Here is a 21,683-nt window from a genome sequence, read left to right as displayed (position 1 = left end):
GGCGCGAACCTGGTTCCCCTGCATCGGCAGGCGGACGTGCAACCACTGCGCCACCAGCGAAGCCCCACAGTCACTATTTTTAATGCTTAAATATCTGAGCCATTTATCTTCACAACCTTATGGATAAATAGCATTACTCTCATTTTATTTATTTATCTTAAGAAAATTTATTTATTTATTTGGCTGCACCGGGTCTTAGTTGTGGCACGCAGGATCGGGATCTTCATTGCTGCGTGTGGGATCTTTGTTGTGGCATGAGGGATCTTTTAGTTGCGCCATGTGTGCTCTTAGTTGCAGCATGCATGCGGGATCTAGTTCCCTGACCAGGGATCGAACCCGGGCTCCCTGCACTGGGAGTGCAGAGTCTTAACCGCTGGACCACCAGGGAACTCCTGTTATTATGACTCTTATTTTAGAGACGAAATTGAAGCAGAGAGATGTACGTAATTTGCCCGAGGACACATAGCAATTAAGTGGTGGAACTAGTTTAGGAACCCAGATATAAAAGAACTATCAAGAAACATCCAAGTAATTAATATTTACATATGTGGCAATGGCGGAGGGGTCACAATCAGGTGTAAATTTCTGTACAGACCCCCATGGGATGGCAAGTGAGTTGCATTCCACTGACTGATTGGGAGTAACTGCCTGGACTGCTGGGTTGAGAAAGGTCATGAGGCTGCATCTGGGCCCAGTAGGAAACTGTGAGGGATTAGAGATGTCTGTCCTGAGCCGAGTCGTGGCTGGAGTAGGGAGTGTATTGGTTTCCTAGTGTAACAAATTATCACAAATTTAGTGGCTTAAACAACACAAATTTATTATCTAATAGTTATGGAGATCAGAAATCCCAAATGGGTCTCACTGGGCTAAACTCAAGGTGTGGGCTGGACTGCATTCCTTTCTGGAGGTTCCTTCTAGGAGAATCCATTCCTTGCCTTTTCCAGCTTCCAGAGGCTGCCTACATTTCCTGGTTTGTGGCCCCAATCCAGGAATTGCATCACTCTCACTCTGCTTCTGTCCTTACATCCTCTTCTTTGTCTCTGACCCTCCTGTCTCCCTCTTCCACATTTAAAAGGACTCTTGTGATTACATTGGGCCCACCTGGACAATCCAAGATAATCTCCTCATATCAAGATCTTTAATTTAATCACATCTACGAAGCCTCCTTTGCCATGCAAGGTAACAGGCACAGGTGCCAGGGCTTAGGTGGTGGACATCTTTGGGATGCCATTATTCTGCCTGCCACAGGGATTGATGGCATCACGTGGTGGCAGTGCTCCCCCGGATCCAGACTTTTGTATCTTTCACTTCTGTCACACAACAGGTCTGCAAATCTTTGACGAATGAATAAATGAAAGTACTCATTTAAAAATACACAGAATAATAGGGTATCTGTCTTAGGAGTTTAAGGAAATGCTGCTATTTTTAGCATGGAAATTTGGAGGAAGTCTTTTTAAAGAAATCTTAATGGGGTCCCACATCTGGGCAATGCCAAAATTAATGTTGGTAAACTGAGGTTACTATTCAACAGACCTGGGAATTCCCTGGTGGTCCAGTGGTTAGAACTCCGCACTCCCACTGCCAGGGCCTGGGTTCAATCCCTGGTCGGGGAGCTAAGATCCCACAAGCCGTTGTGGTGTGGCCAGAAAAAGAGGGAAAAAAAAGAAAAAAAATTATTAAGCAGAACTCAGTGCTGAATGAACTTTTAGATCTGCCCGTTGTCTTAACCAGTTTGGGCTGCTATAACAATTTGCCATAGACTGTGGCTTATAAACAACAGAAACTTATCACTCACAGTTCTGGAGGCTGGAAGTCTGAGATCAGGGTGCCAGCAGGGTCCGGCTGTGGTGAGAGCCCTCTTCCAGGATGCAAGCCGCTGACTTCTCACATAGTGAAAAGACAGTAAGCGAGCTCTCTGGCCTCTTCTTCTTTTTTTTTTTTTTTTTTAATTTTTTTTTTTCTTTTCATTTATCTATGTATTTATTTTTGGCTGCATTGGGTCTTCGTTGCTGCGTGTGGGCTTTCTCTAGTTGCGGCGAGCGGGGGGCTACTCTCCGCTGCGGTACGCAGGCTTCTCATTGCGGTGGCTTCTCTTGTCGCGGAGCACGGGCTCCAGGCGCGCAGGCTCAGTAGTTGTGGCATGCGGGCTTACTTGTTCTGCGGCATGTGGGATCTTCCCGGACCAGGGCTCGAACCCATGTCCCCTGCATTGGCAGGCGGACTCTTAACCACTGCGCCACCGGGGAAGTCCCTCTGGCCTCTTCTTATAAGGGCACTAATCGCATCTGTGAGAACTCTGCCCTCATGACCTAATTACCTCCCAACGTCTCCACCTCCTAGGATTTTGATACAGGAATTGTTGCTGTTATTGTTGTTGTTGTCGGGACACAAACATTAAGTCCAAAGCATGAGTTGTGTCTTGACATTGCTGTCTTTTAACTGCACCAGAGGACAGCAGTCTGATAAGAACAGAAGTGTGCAGCATCCACTTACTCCTACAGAAGACAGTGGGAAGGAAGGGCGAGTTGCTAGCCTAGCAACAGCCTCACGCTTCCATGGGGAGAACGCCTCTCTTCTCCCAGCTGTAGCAGCTGGGTCTGGAGCAATACCAGGTCTTTCAGGAGCTCTCCCTCTGCTCAGGATATGGTTCAAGATTCTCAGCAGGATTTACAAGGTCCCACGCGCTCTAACCCTTGCCCACGTCTCCAGCCTTACCTTTCACCACCCCTGCCCCCACCCTCCAGTCACCCCGGCCTCCAAGACCAACTCCTTTTGCCTCAGGGTCTTTTGACATCTCATTCCCTAATTCTGGAATACTCTTGTCACCTTCTTGTGCCCAATTAATCTCTAATTATCCTTGGGCTAGGCCTAAAATCGTATACTGACAGAAATTTTCTTTAACCTGCAAATCTAAATCAGCACCCCTTCCCCACCCAGGTCCTAAAAAATGGTGTAGTGTCAGGAACTTGAGGCCTGGACTCGACTGCTTGACTCCCCATCTTAGGCCCACCACTCATTAGCTGTGTGACCTTGGGCAGGACATGCAGACCTCCATGCCTCTGTTTCTTCATCTCTAAAGTGAGACTAGCAATAGCTTCTATTGCAGAGTGTTATGATGAGGATTAAAGGAGATAATCCAAGTAGAAAGTTTGGAAGAGTGTACTACGAGTATAAGCTGTTATTTTCCATTATAGCAGTTATCCACATTGTAATTATAAAATTATTTGTGTTATTATTTGTTTAATATCTGTTTTCCCACACGCAGTAGGTTCTGCAGTGGCATGGCAGTGTCTCTCTTGTCCTCCACTGTACTTGCAGTACCTAGTACGCTGCCTTCCATGCTGAATGCCCTCGATAGGTATTTCCTGGGTGGATGGATGGATGAACATATGACCTATTCCTGAAGTGGGTCCCATGAAAAAGTGTCACCTTGTCAGAAAATAATCAATATGATTAAAGAGAATTATCTGGAAATTTTTGATTGTCAAATTCTGGGCTGATTAATAGCCTAAAATTAGATGCGACATTCACCATCTCTCCCTTCCTGGGGCCTGTTCTCACCCAGGGCCTTGTGATGCCCCTTGCCAGGCAGATTTATGAAACATCTCAACAGATGCTTACATTCCATATGTCACCATTTACACATTCCTGATGGGGTCAAGGTGGGGAATGGCATGTGTGCTAATAGCTGCATTTCTCACGTGAACTTTCTCATAAACCCTCTTCTCAGCTCATTTTACTGATACATTATAATATGCTTTTATAAACAAGTTTTCAAGGTCATGAATAAATGCTTCCTAATTTCCATCTTTTGAGGATTACAAGTCTAGCAAGGGCAACTAGAGGTTTCTTAGCCTCATCCCTTCCACAGGCCAGAACTCCATCTGAACCATTCTAGAAGATCTCTAAGGAAATAGGACAACATTTTCCAGTGATTCTAAGCTCTCGCCAGTTCCTCCTTCCTTAGGTCTCAAGGATACTACGTCTATATGTGTTAACCGTGCATTTCTTACTCTCATTCTGAAGTCCTAGAAAAAGTGCTCTCTTGCCAGAAAATAGCCAACAAAATTTCCAAATCCAAAAGGCCACCGTTGAGCCTGTTCATCAAGTTGGTGGAAACCGCCCACAGAATGTTTGCTTCTTGGCAAGGAGGTCAACCAACATCAGTCTTCCTGTGCCTTCATTTTCTTTCTGACCTGAACGGTCAGCCAAGCTCTATCTTTGTTTCATTTGTCAAAACACCATTGTTCTCTCTCTTCCCTGTGGCAGTTTCATTTCTATTGTTAAAAAAATCAGAAGTCAGAGCAGTCTTGGGTTGATGGACGCAGGTCTTACTGACTGTGCAGTCTGGTTTGTGGCCAAGAGCCGGTCTCATCTTTGGTGTTCAACTGACTGTGGAAATCATCTCATGCCAACCAACTTTGGTTCCATCGGAGGACTACAACCCACAAAAGAAATTTCTGTCACCAATTGTTCTGCACTGGGGCAACAATTTATTGGATGGTGGTTTTTCTAAAACTGGGCAATCTCTTCTCCCAGCTATAATATCTTCTCGTAAAATAATAAGATCATTAAGAAAAAAACATATCATTTTTCTAAGAGAAATGTCTGATAAGTCTGCATTTTGGAGAGTCTGAGGCCCCAAGTTTTTTTTCTGTGTTTTTTTTTTTGCGGTACGCGGGCCTCTCACTGTCGTGGCCTCTCCCGTTGCGGAGCACAGGCTCCGGACGCGCAGGCTCATTGGCCATGGCTCACGGGCCCAGCCGCTCCGCGGCATGTGGGATCTTCCCGGACGGGGGCACGAACCCGTGTCCCCCGTATCGGCAGGCGGACTCTCAACCACTGCGCCATCAGGGAAGCTCCACAAGTTATTATTGAAAAGACACACGCAGTTCAGTGCTAACCTAGGCCTATCTCATTCAGCAGCAATTTTCATGTGAGGATAGGATAACTGAGCCATTTTTAGATGCTGAATAGAAATACTATGATTTTTGGATGCTCTCACTATCATGAATTTTTCTCTCCTCATCTCTTACATTATTTGCCCAGAGAATGTATTTTAAAACTGAATTTAAAATTCAATACCTATGTTAGATTGGGCTTTCAATGCTACTTAAGGGAAAAGGGATTTCTATGAAAATGGGTAAGTTGTTTCTTCTGTCTCTATAAATTCTCTGTAAATTGTCATTCTAAAATTGTTGGGATAATTTATTTAATAGATAGATCCTTTTTAACAAAGATTATTGGGAATTGAATTGGGCAGTTTCGGGAATTCCTGAAGAAAAGATCCTATCAACTCCAGAGAGAAAAAGCTTATATCACATATGGGCTCAAGAATCAGATGGCTTTGGATTTCTCAAAAGCAATGCTAGAAGCTGAAAAGCAAAGAGCAATGTCTTCAAAATTCCAAGGGAAAATGACTTCCAACCTATATAGCCAGCCAAATATCAGTCAAGAAAAGGCTAGAATAAAGTTATTTTCAGACATACAAGCCCCCTCCAAGTCCATCTCCACCTTTCTTCACCCGACCCTGGGCCCCAGGAGGCTGACCTGAATCGACTGCATCCATGGGCTCTCTTATCTTCCACTTCCCGTAGGATTTGGCCAATGGGAAATACTGGCAGAGCTTGGAGGGAGAAAGAAGATGAGGTCAGGCTGTTTGTCCCCTGGCTCCCTCCCTGCCAAGTCAGCTCAGGTTGACTTCCTTACCCGAGGTCAGCATTCCTGAAAGGTGGGCCTCTCCACTCTCTCCAACAACTTCAGTTCCTCTCTCTGGGTTCCGGGAACCACTTCCTTTGCTTGCCTCTCTCTCAGTCCCAGGGAAGGTAACAGGATCCCTGCAGTGACTAGGGTCAGGGGTCTTCACCACCCCTTGTTGGTTTCCCTTAACCCTGCCCATATCTTTTTTTTTAAAATATTTATTTATTTATTTATTGGCTGCATCAGGTCTTAGTTGCGGCATGTGGGCTCTTCGATGCAGTGCGTGGGCTTCTCTCTAGTCATGGCGTGCGGGCTCCAGAGCACGCGGGCTCAGTAGTTGCCGTGCGTGGGCTTAGTTGCCCTGGCACACGGGACCTTAGTTCCCTGACCAGGGATCGAACCGGCGTCCCCTGTATTGCAAGATGGATTCTTAACCATTGGACCACCAGGGAAGTCCCACCCATATCTCTTAAAATAGACCCTTCATTAAACATTCCTCAATTACCCCATGTGAGTGTGTCACTCGTTTCCTGCAGGACCCTGACCTACGCAGATGCCTGGATGACCAGTAGATGGTTTCCCTCACTCCTTGAAGGCAGTACAGCTATGATGAAAGGTTTCAGTATCATGTCAACCTGGACATGTATTCCAGCTCTGCCATTTTGTACCTGTGGGACTTTGGACACATGACAAGCTCTTTTGTCCTCTCTTTCCTCACAGATAAAATGGGGATGTTTATGTGACTTTCCTCCCAGAGTTTCTGTGAGGATCAAATGAAATAACCAGGAGAAAATGTATTGCAGTCCCCGTCATTTAACGAGCACTCAATAAAAGTAGTTATTAATTATTATCCTTGTGCCATTCTTAGCCTGCCAAGAGCTGCCCATTCTTCGAATGGGCCAAATGACTCAAAGGGCAGGGATGCCACCCTCATAAGCCTCAAAGCCTCATTTGTGAATCCTGAAGGGATGCCCAAGGAAACTGAACTAAGTGGGGAAGCCTCGTGCCCAGCCCTGAAGCGAGGTTTGGGTTGAGAGGGCTGTTCTTGCTTTTGGGGGCGGACCCTGACGGGCAGGGTGGGGCATCCTCAGGCAGCTGGCTCCCAGTTCCGCCCACCATCCTTCTGTTGGTGATCACAGCGTTCTTTGCAAGAGATAAAGGGGAAACTGAAACCACGATGCATTTCTCAGAGGAGATGTGATCCCAAATACCTGGCTGAGGGTCCCTGGTTATCTTCCTAAGGTGCTCAGCCAGGCCGAGCTATTTTAGCTTTTGAGGGCTTGACTTCCTGCCTGGGATATTTAACCCCGCTCTCCTACCAACATATGAGAACCTCCGTAAAGTCAACTTTGACGGAGTTCTGTCTTTTTTTTTTTTTTTTTTTTAAATAAGATGTTGCGGGTAGGAGTTTATTAATTAATTTATTTATTTTTGCTGTGTTGGGTCTTCGTTTCTGTGCGAGGGCTTTCTCTAGTTGTGGCAACGGGGGCCACTCTTCATCGCGGTGCGCGGGCCTCTCACTATCACGGCCTCTCTTGTTGCGGAGCACAGGCTCCAGACGCGCAGGCTCAGTAGTTGTGGCGCACGGGCCTAGTTGCTCCGCGGCATGTGGGATCCTCCCAGACCAGGGATCGAACCCGTGTCCCCTGAATTGGCAGGCAGATTCTCAACCACTGCGCCACCAGGGAGGGAAGCCCCGGAGTTCTCTCTTTTAGTGTAATTGGAAGTTCCCAACTTGCCCCTAAGAAGCCATCTTCCTTTCTAAATTTGCAATACTCCTTTAGCTCAAGACTTGCGGATTGTTTGTGTGAAGGGGGGTGTGGAAGGGAGAGGAGGTATAAATAAAAGCTGGTTTTTCAGTAGAGGTAAAAATGAGAAAGCCCAGGCCTGTAAATGTTAGAAATGTACATATGTGCATGTGCGCGCATGTGCATGCACCCTCACGGGAACAGCTATACACACATATGAACTTCTAGGTTTATATAGGTGCACTTCCTTCTTCCTGTGACCACCAGAAATAGCCTAGCTCTGAGATCTTTTGAGAGCCACCTTGTTAGAAAACCTGAGTGGATTCTTCAGTAGAGCTGCCTCCTGATTTATTTAGACACAATATGGGTGTGCCCCTACATTCCACCTCTGCTCCCCATCCCGTCCTGGCATATAAAAAGTCTGGAGAGAGGGAGAGAGAGAAGAATGATTCAGGGGAGAAAAAAAAAAATCACCTTGGGATTCCTTGAAAGAGCACATTCTTTTTGTAACTCCCCCACCGTGCATTGACACGATATTCACGTATTTAACAAAAAAAATTAATTTCAGGGACACAGCCATTGTATGAAGTAGGGTATGCCAGAATTTGATATAAACAGGAAGTGGGTGGGTTAGACTTTAGTTGACACTGTGTGGTGGAAGCAGATCCTGTGGCAGAAGCAGTTTGATTTTACTTTGGCCCGTGGATCTTGTCATAACTGGGCAGGACAATAAGTCTGATTCTGAGGATAAGCTCTCTGTCAAGGGCCGAAGTGGATCCCTGAGGTTTAATCCCTTCACTTCCTTCCAGAAATCAGAAGCTACATGATACAGAATGTTGACTGTTGCTCCGGCTACACCACCTTCTAGATGGCCAACAGTGGACAACTCAATACTGGCATCTATTTCCTCATCTTGGACATGGTGATAATAACTGCTAATTAAAATATGAGAAATAGAGAGAATGCATAAGAGCGCCTAGGCACTTAACAAATGATGGCTGATAATAATAACTATTATGCAAAGAAGAGAAGGAGGAGGGAAGGAGGGGGAGTGCTGAATCTAATTACATAAAGAAGTCACCCACAGGGCCATCTGGGGAGCATAAGAGTGATTTTATAGTACCCTTTAAAGAAATCATATTCGACATTCTCTTAAATAAGCTTGCTAATTTCCCTGATGGGATTATTTCTTTGTTTCTAAGCTTCAGCATTTTATTCCGTTTTAATTATACAATATTTCAGGTCTGACATCAAAAAGTACATCATCTGTTTTTATCTTTCTTAGCCTCATCCACATCCTTAGTTACTGTTGCCAGGTATCCTAGGGTCACCCAAAGTACTTTTGTTCCAGAGACCTTTCAAAGTAAGCCAGTGCAGCAGTTTAGAAAACTTCCCTCATTTGTGGACAAAACTACATTAAAACAACCAAGGGAGTGATTACTCTTTGGGATTTTTAATGCCTTACTGGACACGTCTGCAATGCTTTTCAGCATTTCCCAATGCTTTGGGATTCAAATTAGGAGAAAATCTTTTTTTTGTTTTATTTTGTTTTACATCTTGGAGCTTGATCTTTGGTAAATGTCTGTGATGTTTGCACATTGTGTAACACTCCATCCTCCCACCCCCACCCGCGGTCCCCATCCCAAATGCTATCAGGATTTCATCAGCTTAAAAAGGCAACAACAAAATATACCGTGGAGAGAATTAATGGTTTCTTTGTGGCTTTCTGGTTATGTCCCTTTGACCGCACTACTAAATGCAGCTCTGAAAGAGGCTTGTGCTTTTGGGTTTGCTCAGCCAGTCACTTCAGTTCAGTTCCAAACCAGAAGAGCTCCCCCTTGGGGTATCCTTGTTGCTAAACCTCTATGAGGCATCATTGAGTAATTCAAGCAAAAATATGCTGTCAGCATATTAGGTATCTTGTTGAGTCCTCTGTAAAGTACACTGATGCTTTCCTAATATTAACAATCTTGTGGTTAGCTAATTATTTTACAGACCCACAAGAGGCCCTCTCTCTAAAACCTGATGAAGTGGCCTTTAGTTTCCCCGATCACCATACGGAGGAGCTGAAGAGCATTCTTGGACTGGGTCTAAGTGAGGGCTGTTACAAGAATACTACTTATAGCACAAATTCCACATCCTGATTCCACTGTGACCAAGTCCCACAGCACAGCCAGACTGTGAGCAAGTTGAGAGCAAGGACTATGTATCTCTAATTCAGTTGCTGGGTCTGTAACAGGTACACAGTAAGTGTAGAAGAGTGAGTGCTATTATACAAAGATGGTTCTCACCCTCCACCAGCCTTGCTTTAGGGACAGCTGTGCCACTACCCAGTTGTGTAATCTTGGGTAAATAATTTAATGTCTTGTCTGAAAAACAAGGGGTAGGACTAGAAGCTTTTTAAAGTCCCTTACAGCTGTAACCTGCTGCAAAACTGCTGCTTTGCCTCGGAGAGAATTTATCTTATGTATCTTGTGTGAAATGAGTGGTACCTGGGAAGGCACCATATTGAGTTAGGAAAAGGACATGGTGAAGAACTTCTTTGTAAGTGATATTTGGATTCCTCTTGCCCCAAACGATTACTTAAAGCACGTGCAACGTGAAAAAGTCCAGCTGTTTCAAATATTCTCATCTTTTGAAAATGGTTCTGTTGATAGAATCCACAAGGTAACTGAAGTCTCTATGGGATTCTCCATGCAAGTGACCCATCTGAGATGAGCAGGTGAATTTTTTTATTTTTTAAACCTGGTCTCAAACACAGAGATGATCAAGGAGCAGTTATGGCATTATAGATCCATTTTAGATCTATCTGTGACAGACATAATTAGAACTGTGTTCAGTGAATTCAATTGCCTTAAGGAAATGGGGCTAAATTGACCTAACAGATGTTCATGCTTCTCCAATAATAATAATAATGAAACACTGTGTTTATTTGGAACACGATTAAATTGTTCCTGCTGACTTTAAGGTCCCAGTGCAAAATCCTGGATTCAGATCCTGTGGATTTATCACACCCACTGGAGGACACTGGCTTTCCAAACCTCTGAATGGATTATCCTCTTCCATTAGAGTGGGCTATCCTTTACAAAAGATAACATCTTGTTTCTCTGGCCTGAATTTCCCTTGACTTCTTTCAAAACACAATTTGTGAAAACAATGTGTGAGAACACATGACAATGGGAAGTACTCAGCGGGAATACTTCAATAAACATGTCAGGTATATAAACTAGCTGATGCTATTTATTTGGTCCTTAAGAAGAAAGTATTGGGATACAATAAAGTGCAATCATCTTTCAACATCTCAGATTTCTCCAGTAACGCATATATGTTGGCAGACCTTAGTGGATCGTGCTAATTTATCTGTAGATCATCAAAGGAAAGAATAAAATATATGACTTCAGGCAAGTGAATGGACTGGAAAACCAAATTGGGCAACAGCAATATTTTCTTAACGCCAGAAATAAACATGTCAACATGGTGAGGAGGGTTTTGTCCCACTCCTGGCTGAACTTTGAGGGGTGAGATGGCTAATATCGAGGGACCCAGCTTCGTGGTCTTTTCTCACAAATCGTTCCACGACTCAAGGAAAGGACAATCTGCAGCGTGACATGGCAAACTAGGTCAGAATAATATTTCTTAATGGTGATTCCTACAGTGTTCTATTAATTACAGCAGCGGTTCAGAATTTTCTGTGCCTTGATAGGTTGTATTTTTAAGCAGGCACCCATTTTTTAAAATTTAATGTGATATATAAAACTGAGTTCCAAGGAATCTCTAATATGGAAGTGGTGAAAATGATGTGGGGGAGAGGAAGCAAAACATGTGCCTATCCTTATACACACCCCAAGCCAGTATTCCGAAGATGATCTTTGTGAACATAAAAGTTTATGCTGCCTTTGATTTGTGTGGTTTTTAAAAAACACTAGCAATATTTAGGCATCTTGGAGCATAACATCAGAACAGAAACTCTTTGCCCTAAATTAGCGTGTATTCTCTGGCTTTCTCTCTTATTTGCTCCACATGGATTCTCCCTCTTTTCTAGCTAAATTAGTTAACCCACAAGTCCCTTTGTGGATGGCATCCCTACAACACGCCTTACCTCTTCTTACCTGCTTGTTTCTGTTCCCACCATTTCCTGAGCCTGGGGAGAGGCATCCTCCAGCTCCTCCGGGGTGGAGTGGGGGAATCTAGTTCAAGGGCCCCTCTTCCATGAAACGTTTTCCTTTTTACCCCAGCTAGAAATAATGGTCTCTTCTACTGATAATACTCTAGAGAAGGGTTTCTCAACCTCAGCACGATTGATATTTTAGGCTAGATAATTCTTTGTTGTCGGGAGGACTGCCCTGTGCTTTAAAGACTTTTCAGGAGCATCCCTGGCCTCCACCCACTAGATGCCAGTAGCACCCGCCTCCTACTCCCACAGAGTTGTGACAATCACAGATGTCTGTAGACATTGCCAGATGTACCCCCCGCCCCCATGGGGGAGTGGGCACAAATCACTTCAGTTAACCGCTGCCCTACAGTTCTCCCCAAATCAGATCACAGATTCTGAAGAACAACGGTCAGGTCTTTAGTAGTGTTTTGGTTCATGTTCAAAGTTATTTGATGATTAACAAATAAAAGATGTTTTTAAAAATTATCAGTTGGGAGTTTTTGAAAATTAACACAGAAGGTTAATTTGAATTTGAAAACTAACACAGAAGGTTAATTAACACAGAAGGTTAATTTGAGGTTAGATCCTCAGAAAACTTTAATAGCAGTTTGTTATTGCCTCTCCCCTGTTAGAAAAAGCTTTATAGAACTATAATTTTAATACTACACCACTGAGTTGAAATGAGAAACCACCAGAGTGTCTCTGCAGCTTTTGAAACATTATTGTTGAAGTCACTAACCATTGCTGATGACCCTTATAGAAAAGCCAGTGAGGTAAGTTCCTCTTAAAGTTTAGTGCTAGAAAAGTTTGTCTCTTCTGAAAAACTGGGTTTCCTCCTTCTCTTGCATAAAGAGAGATATGTAACTACTTTTATTTTCCCTTTTTGACTTGGCCATCAGGAAGCTTAGAACTAAGATTTATGCTCAGTTACAGTAGCTATCCTCATCCTTTCATTTCTAATATTAAGCCAATCTTTCCTTCTCACTAGCTCCACTTAACTCTTGTCTTTCATCTTTGTTTTAACAGCTTTCTTAAATCTTTTTTATAAAATAAAATTTTAAGCAAATGGAATCCTTATCATTTACCATCAAAACTAGGATGCTTTGGGGAATAAAGGGAAAATAATAATTAAGCTGGGACAACAGCTTAAACTGAGGCTTTCCTGGGCAAAATCTAAATGTGGTGTCACTCTAGAAATAGATAAATATAACAGATAACAACAGTTACTCTATTCCCAGTTTGGGGATAATTAAAGATAAACATGTGCCCTAAATAATCAAAGTTATGTGCTTCTTATTTATCGTGTGTCAATCTGTTAATTAGAGTTAGATATTTATTATCTCTTGGAAAATTTTGTAATTAGCCTCCGTATCGGCAGAGAAAAAAATCTTAGGCGTTCTTAAATGTATTTAATTTCTACCAAAGGGGAGACAGGGACCCTTTAGATCTGGAACAGTGATCACAATAGAAGTTTCATTTGTCTGTGATTTATGGAGACTTGGAATAAATGCACTATTGACCAGTATCAGATTTCTAATGACTCTATCTTGTTTTTCCTAAGCAACTTCTTGTAAACTTTTGTAATATGTTGAGCAGCCAGCTGATACTATGTTCAAGCCTGTTTACAGAGCTATTAATAAATGCTATGTGGCAACTCCAGGAAGAGAGTCAAACTGCTTTTTCTCTCCATTGGCTGAAAACAGTTTCCTGCTTATTTTGAAAGAGCATGGGATTGCCAAAATCCTTGATATATGCAAGATATTCTGCAAAGAAACCAGTGGAAATAAATAGGATTCTAACTTTTATCCTAACAGGCTCATAGTCAAAAAGGAAACCTTGTCAATGTCTTGATTGCAAAGCCCTTCGTATATGAAAGAGTGAGATTTCAATGTGGCACGGGGTAGTTTAAAAGAAGATGGTAATTCGTTCTCTGCGTGCCCAGGATCATGCTGTAATTCAAGTTCTTGATAGCTGATCTGTTTTTTGAAGTCAGCTAATATTCTCTGATTAGACAAATTAAATTTTTAATTACTACCATTTACTGATTTCTGACTACATGCCAGGCGCCATGCAGGTACTTTACACGTGTTGTGTTAATTTGTTCTCCAAACAACTCTGTGAGGTGAAAGTATTATTAGCCTCATTTTACAGTTATGAAAATTAAGACTCAGAGAGAATAAGGAAGTCACCCAAAGTCATACAGAAAATAAGTAGCAGAGGAGGATTTAAGCCCCAGCCGTCTTATCCATAAGCCAAATTATTTATACTAGTCTGTGCTTTCAGAATAAGAAGTTATTGGTGTGAAAACTTAAGGCCCACCTCTGAGCCCAGAAGAATGACCAGAGAAGGGTAACAATAACAGCAACATCAACACCCACGTAGCACACACTCTATGCCAAGTATTGTTCATGTATCTCATTTAATTCTCACAAGCCCAAGAGGAAAGCCCTATGCCCACTTTACAAATGAAGAAGCACGAGAGCAAGCCATGTACCCCAGTGCTCCCAAGAGTATTCCTTTCCACTGTTAGTTCCCATGTTACAGATCATCCTGATGGTTCTGGGCATTGCCCAGCACTTTACAGTTTTCAGATCACTCTGCACACTTTACTTCACTGCTATCATCCTCCTCCTTTTCCAGATAAGGGTAATGAAAAACCAAGAGCTTAAGTTATTTCCCCAAGGCCATGGTCATTGGCAGAGACAGGACTTGAGCCCAGGTGTTTTTGTAGCTAGCCCAGGATTCTTTAATTCTTTATTCTGGACCTGGCTGCACACCTGAAATGTGACTATGAGGAAGAAGGCAATCCTAAAGTTTTCAAGCTGACGTTAGCCTACAGCCTTCGGTACTGAAAGGAAAGAAGTTGATTTTGGAGCAAAAGCCACATATTTCCGGTTTCGGGGCCGGGTGTAGGACAAAATGATTTCAATTTACTTTGAGGTGGCAACATCCTTGCTTGAGGTCAGACTCTTGAGCAAAGGGCTTCCCTTCCTGCCCTTCTCCCTGACACAACAAGAGCAAAAATTGTTACCTTTTCTTAATTCACACCAATATCAACTCTAAGTCTAGAGCTCATCAGTTAATTAGAAGCAAAAACCAAACCAAACCAAAACCAAACCAAACCAAAACCAAAGCAAAACCAGACTGTATGTTAATATAGATAACAGCCACCATTTATTAAGTGCTTTCTATGGGCTAAAAAATTTACATGCCTTACCTTATCTAGTTCTTGCAACTTGAATAGGCGCCGTTATTGTTACCTTGAAGAGGAGAAAATCAAGTTTTTCAGAGTTTAAGTAACTTTCAGTCACTCAGCTAGTGCTGGCAATTTTAATCCAGCTTTACCTGAACAGCTGCCCCACTGAAAAGTTCAGCTGCCTTGCAGGCTGAGACTTATCTAGACCAAGCATTCTAAATCCTTCAAACTTTCCCTGCATCTCGACTGTAGGGTGGGATACTTACTAAACACATTAAAATGTGGCAGTGTGGGTTGAGGGCAGAATGAAGTGAGGGTAATATGTTGTTCCCATCCCCATCTCCCCTTAAGCCATTCTCAGACCAGCAGACCTCCTTGCTCCTTTACAGCAGTTACCACTATCTGAAAGCATCTGACTTGTTTCTTGTAGTTTGTCTGTCATTCCTACTGGAATGTAAGATCCATGGGAGCACGGCAGAGCCTGTCCCCACGCTGCTGTATTCTCGGTCCCTGCCACAATGCCTGGCACATAGGACGTGCCAATGAATAGCTGCTGCATGGCGAATGCATGAATGGAAATGAAAGGGTAAGGATGCCCCTGCTGGAAAAAAAGGGGGACTATTCCCTTTCTCTGGTTGACTCCTTGATTTAAAAAAAAAAAGCTTCAGAGTAATCATTTCTAAAAGGCAAAAAAGAAAAAAAAAAAAAAGCCCTGATTTGCCAAGATTTACGGAGAGCTGTAGTTATGAGCTATGCGAGCCATTGCTCCTGAAACATTTTATCTGATTTTTGTCTTAGTAAACCTCTGCTAGGAATTCTGGCAATTCCCTTTCCTCACTCCCCCAACCCCTCTTCTCCCAGTCCACCTCTAGTGAATACACATCCTTCTCCTGCCGACCAGCTGCATATCCGGGTTCACAGATGAAGGCCCAGGTGGCTCTTCACTAATGGCTCATCCGTTATCTGTATGAAGAGCCAGTGCTTTTCTGAGCAGATTTTTTTTTTTTTGAAGCTAAATTGACCTTTGGAGAAAAAAAAATGCATTCTATAGAAAGCAATGACTTTTGTTCTTTATTTATCTCTTCCTTCCTCATTCCTGTGCTTCCAGTCAAATATATCCTTAAAAAAACTGTTTACTGAATATTCCAAATGCAAACTGTTCAGATTTTTCCTTTCTGTCACACTTTTTGAACACTACAATGCTAATAGGCTGCTCTAAAGAATATTCCCTTCCTGCCCTGTCACTGCCCCCATATTCCTAACTGAACATTTGGATATTTTTACAACATATATTCAGTTTGAAAGATAATACTGATACCTTGTTTTATATGAACATTTATACACCAGGACCCTGGCAAGGGACTGACTTCATTGGGATACTTTATGGCTTAATACATCTGAATGATTTATATCTCGTTTTGTCTAAGCATTTATGCTAATAAATTTAACAGATTCCCCAGTACTGCCTGGTCCTTCGTTTTCTTCAGGGGGTCAAAGTGAGAGGAAAATAAAGCAGCGTGCAACTAAAGAAAGAAGAAACTGGCACAACCGATTTAGAACACAAATAAAATTACAACACACGGTAACATCTCTGATTACAGTTAAGGTGGAGCAACCGTCCAAAAGAAAAAAGAAAGTTCCTAGATCCAGATAGATTTCAGTAATTAAGCTGTTTCTCAAAGGCAGAATCACAAAAGTGACAATATTTAGCAAGCTAATTTACTGAGGAATGTTTTGGTCCTACATAATTAAATCCAACACTGAGGAAAAACTGACAACTATTAAACTGCGTGCACTCGGGAGAGGGAAAGGGGATAAGATAAAATCCAATCTATAAAATATATTCCATTATCTTTTATAGGTTTAAAAAACACAAAAGAAATACTTGGAAAGAATCTTCTAAGATGGGAAGATTTTAAGGTTGTGCGAGGATTTTTTTTTTAACAGGTGCAGAATAAGTTCTTTTTTTTTTTTTTTTCCTCTTGGTTCTTTCTTTTCCCCATTTTTTTCTCCTGTTGTTTGCAAAGTTGAATCTGGGGTCAGTAGTTCTAATTGTAACCTCAGACTGGAATTCCAGATGGTGCGCTCAGGACTGGAAGCAACTCTCAGCTCATCAATTTCATGGGCCTGCGTATCTGCTCTGGCCACAGCCCGGCCTCCATCCCCACTGTGGCATTAATGCAGAACAAATTGAGACATATCCTCTATATAATTAGTTCCAGAATTTAAAAAGATTTACGGTATAATAATAGAGGCAGCGCTGCGCAATCCTTTCTTTGGGGATTCTCTCGGAGCTCGGGGACCATCTCGCGGTGGCATCAGAACAGACGGGTAACCCTGACTGCTCTAGGCACTGCGAGCTGGGGGAAAGGGGGAGTTTTGCTCTGCGCACCTGGTAGTGCGCACGGGTCCTGGCCCCCAAACCAACTGAGTTTGAACCGTAGATGGGGGATTGGCCAAAAAGTTAATTTTCAAACGAACAGAGGAAGCCGGGGGTAGGCTATACCAAAAGCCCGTCTCTTACTTTTTTATTTTTAAATTTAGATAAATGAAGCTGGGATTTCTACCGCCTGCGCGGGGATGGAAACCAGCCTAAGCGGCTGCCCAGCAGCCCGAGGTAGGCAGAATGCTAAGAGCTGGAGTCGGCGGGGAGGAGAGGAGCAGCGGTCGGGAGCGTGGAGCTCGGACACTGGCCTCTGCGCGAGGAGCTAATCGAGCGCTGGTTCCTCCCGGGCGGCCCACCACTCCTTTTTGCTGGCTACGGCCCCGGGCGCGGGCAGGCGGCCCCAGCCCTTGACAGATCGCAGCGCTACGGTGTGTTTATTCAGTTGTCGGCGCCCGCGGGGTGACGCCCGGAGCGCGGCTCGGGAGTACGCGCTGGTCCCTGGGGCCGCGGCTGCAGGGCCGGGCTGGGCTCTCAGTCAGTTGACGGCGCCGGGGTCAAAGTGGGGGGCGGGGGGTAGAGGACCTCACTCCCCCCTCCCACTCAGCATCCATTTTTAATGCTTGTAATAATTAAGCCCCTTCCAGGCCAGGATGAACTTTACCAGTGATACAAAGCCACATGGGTTTCCAGCGTCTCTCCATCTCCTTTCCTTTACTCTCCATTCCATTAGCTCTAAAGAAGCAGAGGAGTGGTGGGTTAAGCCCAGAGAGAGACCAGGGTTTCAGCTCGGTTTTGCCACTAATTTGTTACGTGTCCTTGAACAACAGTAACAAAAATTGTAACGTTTATTGAGGGCATAGGCCAACCCTGTCTTCCGTCTAATCCTCAGGACCCCTTGAGGTGGGTACTAATATCCCATTATTCCATGGGACCAATAAGGAAACAGACTCACAGCGGCTGCGGAGCTCGTCTATGGTTGCACAGCTGCTGGTTACCTGGTGGAGCTGAGATTCCTTTCTCTGGCCACCAATCTCTTGCTCTTAACCACTGCACTCCACAGCTGCCTTTCCTCCCTCTGCCTGGGCCTCAGTTTCCTTTTCTGTAGAACGAGGAGTTTAATTTCCAGCTCTGCCAGTGGGTGATTCAGACCACATCCTCTGCCACAGGTCTCAGTGCTATCGGGGGTGGGAAGGTGATTGGGAGAAAGGAGCGGCCAGTTCTCCGCAGCCCTCAGATCTCTGGGACCTTGGGCCGGTCTCGAGCCACAGGAGGTGCAGCAGAGCGCGCTCTACCTGCTGGGGCGGGCGGAGGTTGGACCTTCTTCCCAGCCAGACTGTCTCCTCCTCTGCCCAGCTCAGGGCGCCGAGGCCAGCAGAGCGGGCGCGTCCGCCTGGGTAACTGCAGAGCTCCGGCAGAGAACGTCACCTAGTGGAGGGACAAGTGGGGAGCGTAGGGAACCCCGTGAGCGCAGTAGTGTGCGGGTTTCCCAGGGTTGGCCCCGGGGCGCCTGGGCTCCCGGGCGTGGGCACGGGCTAGGGGCGTTCAAAGACCTCGTCTCGGGTGAGGTCCTCTGGCTGCGGCTTCGGACGCGCAGCACTTACTTCTCTGCCCTATGGGTTGCAGGGAACTCCTCCCACCGCTTCGGACTACAAGGTCTGGGAGAGGGGGTACCCCAGGGTTGAAATGGGGATCGCACCACTGCTCTTTCCTCCCTCAAGAGTTCTCAGGCAACAAATGGGGGGCGAGAGAGGAGTGCTAAATTTGCTAGCCCCCTCCTTTCCTCTCATCCCACCCCCAGGCAAAAAAATAACCAATTTTTTTTTAAACTCAGAGAGTTAAGCGCCCTTGCCCTATCTGGGATTCAAAACCGCAAAAGCTCACAATCAAGCCACCTTCCTCCAAATACCCCCCCCCAATTTGCAAAGAAGGATAAAAAAAGAAACAATCTCGACCTTTTTCACTTAGAAGTGGAAATCCTGGGCTTTCATAAAGGGCTCGCCTTTCCTCGTAGCGCTTGAGTGAGTCCTAGTTAAGAAAAACGACTTCGAAGTAGAAATAAAAGTGAAGGGTGTGAGACAGTGGTCTGGGGCGTCCTAAGGACAAATTGGCCTGAGAAGTTTTATCTCGCTGGGCCTTTGTCCCCCCAAAGTACGAAAAGCGCCTGTTCTCTGCCCAGCCCTGGAGCCCCGCGCAGGTTTAGAGATGGGACATGCGGGCGAGGAGTGGGCGGCCCACAGGGAGTGTAGGGGAGAAGGAGCTGGCCTCGAGAGCCTTTTCACTTCTTTTTTAAAAAAGAAAAAGTTTCTGAGTGAAGACTTCGCAAAGTCAGGCACCAAAGTAGCGCAGAGAAATGTCCACCACCGCGAAAGGGGTCCGGCGATCAAACGGGTAGCGCCTGTCCTTGACCTTTGCCCTCACGGTTTCCTGCGCCTCCAAGACAAGCGACCCCAAGAGGAGGGAACTGCACTTAGCGTGTAGGTCTTGAGCTGGCACACGCTTCGGGTCCGCAGCGAGAACTCCTGGCTACCGTTTACTTAGTGGAAATTAACTAAAACCAACGCGTAAGAAATTGTGAGTAAATCAAGGCTTTAAAACTCCCGGCTTCTTTATAAAACTGCAACCACCTTGATTGTTGCTTCACATGGGCTTGGCTGAAAAGCTTCGGGCCCCATCCCCGGCCAGCCTCGTGTCAGAGGCCAGGCGGCAACAGGCCGCTTCCCGCCCGGCGCTCCTGGCAGTCCCAGGCTGCGCCGTCGCCGCTGCCTCCTGGGCGTTTCCACGCGCCCCTGAAGCGCACTCCCATCCAGGTTCCCGGGTCTTCTAACCTAGGGTCTGTTTCCCGATAGAAGCCGACTCTTTTGGAAGAACCAAAAGAAACAAAGCAAAACAAAACAAAACCTCAAGCACCTGCTCTGGGGCGCGGGGCTCCCAAAGAATGATTAGGTGGAGGGAGGAATCTGATTTGGCGATGCCAGGCGTTGGGAGCTCTGAACAGTAAGAACCCTGCCTTGGGCCGCTGGAGGCTCTCTTCCGTCCGCGTACCCTGGCTTGCGCCTCCTGATCAGTCACTACGCATGCAGAATGGTACTCCCGACTGGAGTGAGAGGAGGCAGAGCTCCGCAGGAGCGGCTCCAAGAGCCAATCTCACTGCAAGGGCTTCGTATCTAAACCTTCCCCACCCCCTAACCTCCAAACTCGGCGCCTGGATTCTCCGACCGGAATCTGGGCATTTCCCTAAGGGTTTTCTTCCCTCCCAAACTAGCCGCCGTTTTGTTTTCCCGGTTTCCCCGTAGAAGAGTTAGGTACTCCTCACTAGAAGGGGAGATTAAGTGCCGCTGACACCGATTTTAGGTAGGCGGCAACCGCCCTTCTCTGGGCGCAAACCTCACCATGTCGCCAACTACCAGACGGTGGATATACGCCCCGTTTATCACAAATCATGCAACCTCCAGGTGACCCACATTCGCCTGAGTCTGGCCTCTGGAATCCACAAAAAGCCACCCCGCTCCCCAGTGACCCCAAGATTATGACCACCAGTCCAGTCTGACGGCTCTAGAAGCAAGAGCCGCCGCCTCTTTGAAGTCCGGTAAAGTTCTCTGCGTTATCCTGAAGTTCCCGCCCTCGTGGAGCCCCCTGCCCCTCCCTCCAACCCGCCCTCCCTGATTAACAACCCCTTCCCTACCCCCATCACACAGGGATGCAGAGGGGACATTCAGTGCTCACCTGGAGAGGCTCGCCAGTGCCCCAAGGCGCCCACACTTGCGAAGGCCGAGAAGGGGAGGTGGGGGGAGGATTGTGTCCCACAGGCCTGCGGAGAGCGCGTGGCGGGTAGGAGAGGAGGGTGTCTCCGAGAGGGACGCCCCCTCGGGCCCGCCCCCCACCCCCACTGCGAGGACGCCCCCAAGGAGTCGCGCGCCCTGCCTAATCTGCTAGGGCTGCGGTGTGAATGGAGCCGCCGAGACTCCTGACTCCTCCTCCTCCCCCGCCGCCGGCCCCTCTTATTTGAGCTTTGGGAAGCTGGGGGTAGCCAGGCAGCTGGGGTAAGGAGTTCAAGGCAGCGCCCACACCCGGGGGCTCTCGCAACTCGACCGCCTATCCGCTCCCCCCTTCCCGCCCTCCCTCCCACTCATTCACCCACCCACCCACCCACCCATAGCCGGGACTGCAGCCCAGGAGCCGGGGCCCCGCCGCCTCCTCGCCGCGATCCTGGACTTCCCTCTGCCGCAAGAGCCGGCATCCACGTGTGCCCCGGAGCCAGCGTCTAAGCACACGCTCCGCTCCGGGCCTGGGTGCCTTCAGCAGACCGAGCAGCTGGGGATCCGGGGCCCGGAAGGCATCTGGGCCAAGTTAGGCGCGGCGGAATCGAGCGCCGAGCGTCTGCAAAGCCGGTGGGGCCGCAGAGCGTCCGGGGCTGAGCCACAGCAAATGGGCTCCGACGTGCGGGACCTGAACGCGCTGCTGCCGGCGGTACCCTCGCTGGGTGGCGGCGGCGGTTGCGCC

At 46.2% G+C, this 21,683-nt stretch overlaps 1 long non-coding RNA gene across 1 annotated transcript in view; it reads right to left on the bottom strand.

Moving 5' to 3' along the window:
* Positions 1-21,029, bottom strand: part of LOC114483976 (uncharacterized) — a 43,410-nt gene extending 22,381 nt beyond the window's left edge. Inside the window, exons 1-3 of the long non-coding RNA XR_003676335.2 lie at positions 20,907-21,029; positions 14,819-14,861; positions 5,551-5,626 (exon numbers count right to left, since the gene is read on the bottom strand). This is a non-coding gene — a long non-coding RNA (uncharacterized lncRNA). The remainder of the gene's footprint in view (positions 1-5,550; positions 5,627-14,818; positions 14,862-20,906) is intronic.
* Between the last annotated feature and the right edge of the window lie 654 nt (positions 21,030-21,683).

This window comes from Physeter macrocephalus, chromosome 16, assembly GCF_002837175.3.
Source record: "Physeter macrocephalus isolate SW-GA chromosome 16, ASM283717v5, whole genome shotgun sequence".
Classification (NCBI taxonomy): domain Eukaryota; kingdom Metazoa; phylum Chordata; class Mammalia; order Artiodactyla; family Physeteridae; genus Physeter; species Physeter macrocephalus.
This window is presented reverse-complemented; position numbering and strand designations above follow the sequence as displayed.